The following is a 4,047-nucleotide window of genomic DNA, read 5'->3' as shown; positions in this document are numbered from 1 at the left end:
ATCAGCGTCAATCTCCTGGTGACTACTGAAAGCAGTCCAAGAGATTTTAATAGGATATTTTAAGAAAATGAAATTAATGACATTACGTCATGTTGGGGGGAAAAAATCTCCTGGAATAGCTTCAGTCAGAGTTGGCAACCCTAGAGGCAGTGCAGACACAGGTTACAGAAGACGCTATGTTTTGAAATGTTTTCATCTGAACCCTCATGTTATAGACTGCTTTTTGTGGCCAGATTGGGCAGAAATTGTCTCTTTTGTCTGTGCCCTAAAGTTAGAGGAAATCCTGTGACTTGTTTCCTGTGACTGGCTAGGAAGGATTTCTTTGGTGGTGGGTATTAGCGAGGTGAAGTTAACTAACAGGGTCAAATGATTGTGAATGAAATAGGTAGAAGGGTTTTGACTCACTAAGCAGATTTGTGAGGAGTATTGCGGGGTTTTAGTGAAGAAACAGTTGTCTTAGTTGCATAGGCATGGGCTTGGTAGCTTTTCTGTGGCAACCATATCAAAGGTGAACAGGCTGTCTTTTGCCAATAGGGGATAAAAAAAGCTGCCAGTGTCAGTAACAACTACGTGTGTATTTGGATCATAGGTCTGGCCCTAAAATGCTACCAAAATACAGGAGGCCTTTATAACAGAGAATAGAAGTTGGGCATACTCCCATTCTCCTTACGAAAGAATTCTGTTGAGTTTAATGTGTTTTGTCTTGAGTGAAGACTGCCCATTCACAGCCAGTACCACTGATACTTTTCTAAAGCAGTGATTCTCAACCTTTTTAGATTCATGGCACTCCTCTGTACCTTTCTCGTATTTGGTATTACCTTAGTTGAGGACCTTTGTTGTGCACTTCAGCAGTTTAAGCCAAGTGGGAATGCCCTGCAAACCTCAAGCACGGTCAGACCAGAAATGACTGCAGCAAGAGGACTCATTCCTGCTTGTATTAGGGTTCTCTGATAAACCTAAAGTGGTCAAGAACACACAGCCTGCCACAGCCCTTCCTGGTCCAGCCTTGCATGCTCCTTCTGGAAACAGAGGGATGCAGGGAAGCATACAGATTCAGACTGGGAAAGGCTGTGGTAGACTTAATGCAGGCAGGAAAGTGCACTCGCTTTCCCAGTCTGGTCCCACATGGTACAGAGGGCAATTTCACTCAGTTGTAGCAGCAGCAATGGCGCCCCAGTTGAGAATCACTGTTCTAATGCTTCAGGTGCCTCCAAAAGAGTAGAATTATCTCATGAGCTGCAGGTTAATATATCTTAATAGTAAAGCCTTTTCCTATTGTTTCTGATTTCTACCTAGAATAAGAGTATTTCTGCTGCATCGTAGTTGTTTCTAAGATCTAGTGTGGATCTCCATTTTACTGGACTGAGGTTGTAATGTAGGCAGGGTTTTTTTGGCAGTCTCAGAGTGGGTGTGGAGAAAAAAACAGTTTATGCAGTGGTCCAGAGTTCTAGGTGGAGCCAGGACCCTGAACCACTTTTATTGCTTCATACTGATTTGTTGAGACTAGACATTTTTTAGGAGTACCTCTGTGAATGCTAATGATTTGAAATTGGAATACGATTGGAGCAAGGACTGTATGTGGTTGTAAATACAAAGTATTAGTGTCCTGGCACTTCTTGATAGCCAAGCAGAAAGAATGAATAGTGAAGACATAGTTAAACTATATGGTAATATCTTCATGTACTTTCACGTTTTTTTTCTCTTCAGCAGTAAAGACGTAAAGAGACACATGGCAAGAATTAGTGAGGGAAAGAATTGAGGTTTTTTAAGAGAACAAAACACGGGCAACCGGTGCTACCTGAGTCAGGGAGGGCATGTGCCCCCCAGCAACCAGTCAGTGACCAATCAGCAACTGGGATGGGGGGTCCCCTCGCTGCCAATCTCGCTGACGGGGGGTGGGGTGGGGCGCAGTGACGTAGTGATGTACCAGTGGCATTTCACCTGGCACCCCCACTCCCCAGCCAGCGCTCACGGGGGGGGGGCACTAGAGCTCCCACCTGGCCCCCCCTGCCTGTTGCCTAAGTGAGCAGTGCGGCCTATCACGGGGTGCACCAGTGCTCTCAGGGGGTGCACATGGACCCCCATGTACCCCCTACATGTCACCACTGGAACAAAGATTTGTAAAGGTTTGATTTGGACTCACTTTTTATCAGCTGTTAGTCATCTTGGCTGAATTTTAATTTTCAGATTAACAGATGTTGCTTTATTCCAGTATATGATATACCAGCAATATACTTACTAGATTCAGCTTCAGATATCAACCTTATAATATAATATATACCTTGTATATATAAAAATAAAGATTATACAGTATGTAATGACTAATCTATTCTGTAAAGTAACAGTGAAGTTATTGTAAAGATTTTAGCTCAATTACAGTGGACTGCAAGAGAACCATATCATCTATTTTAAATATATGCAGTTGTATTTCTTTCCAAACTGTATATGTGAGGTCTCATTAGGATCTATTGCTCTTATACTTAAACACTGTATTTTTTAGAAGATGTTTGTCTTGTCTTAAATGGAATTTCCAATATTTGCCTTGTCATGCTATCTGCTTCTCAACAAATGAAACTTGAGCTATCATGGATTAAATTCCAAAATATTTATTCAGGAATAGATCTAATGAACAACACAAATGCTGTTTTTCTGTTTAGGGCAGGGAGGGACAGTTTGAAAATGTGTATCCAGGGGCCCTAGTAAACCAAACTCTTTAGTAACTGCTTTTGTGATAGGTTCACAGAGGAACATTATGGCAGGCAAAGGAGGTATGGGGAAAGTTAGTGGGGTTTTGTACATGTGGATCAACTGGTTACAGCTCAGTGCATTTTTGATGTGGTTGATCATGGTTGCATTGTGGTCTTTAGCCACTATTATAATCTTATGAATAGAAAAGTGAGGCTTAATAGGGGCTCCATTTACTGTCAGCAGGCTGGCAGGCAGGAGAATTCCATTCTCCACCCCTCCCAAATATCCACGAAGTGCTTTTGCTTCAGCTTTGAGTAGAGGGACAATTTACCTCAGTAAATCCAGAATCTAGTATTTTCCTTGTCCTATTATTTGCTTCTCAACAAATACATCTTGAATTGATCATGGATTAAATTCTGAAGTATTTATTCAAGAGAAGACCCAAGAAATAAAACAATGCTGATTTTCTGTTTAGTACTGCAAGAGCCAGGTTTGAAAAGCCCATCTGGAAGTTACCAATTTCTTCTAAACTCAGTGAGAATTTTGAATAAGAAAAGACAGGAGAAATGGGTTATGTGGAAAATATTTGTCTTTCCCCTTTGGGAGATAAGAAGTTACATTTTCACAATACAAAGGAAAACATTTGTAAACTCCTTTTTCAGATGGATAGTTGAACTTTGTGAGAGTTAACCATTCATCAACATTATTCATTAGATAAAAGATTAGCTACTAAATATAGTTCTTTTCTCATTCATAACAGTTTTAAACCAATGTATCTCCATTTATTTCAGTGGATTCTTGATTTATACCAGTGTAACCAAGAAGATAACAGGACACAAGATATTTGAAATGACCATACAGCTCTGATTTGAAAAATGCTGAATTAACTTTTGGATAACGTTATATCGCCACTGTATAGTAATTTTGGCCAGAGCTTTGTGGTTAAAACCCATTTACATCTACTGTGGCATAACTAATATAGATGTCTTTCTGATACTACAATTTTGAATTTATTGGAAAAGACAAATATGGTGTTAAAAGCTGAACTAGTTTATATCTGCAGATTTTTAAAAGTTATAGAATACGCAGCAATGTTTTACAAAATGTATAAACAATCTGTGCAAGGTGAGTATGCTTCCTAGTTACTAGGAAATACTGGTAGCTGGGACACTAATAAATGCATATACTTACATTTCAGATCTTAGGGCCTGATTCTGTTCTGGTCAAAGAGAATACAGTACTAAAACTTTGTTGACTTTATAGACAGAAATTTTATTGTCCAATATTTAATCATTAAGTCACATTTACTGGAATTTTTCAGACTTCCATTTAATATTTTAACTGTATGTAAATCTGAAA

The sequence above is a fragment of the Gavialis gangeticus genome, unplaced genomic scaffold, assembly GCF_001723915.1.
Source record: "Gavialis gangeticus isolate Ggan-Ray unplaced genomic scaffold, GavGan_comp1, whole genome shotgun sequence".
NCBI lineage: Eukaryota > Metazoa > Chordata > Crocodylia > Gavialidae > Gavialis > Gavialis gangeticus.
Note: the sequence above shows the minus strand (reverse complement) of the source record.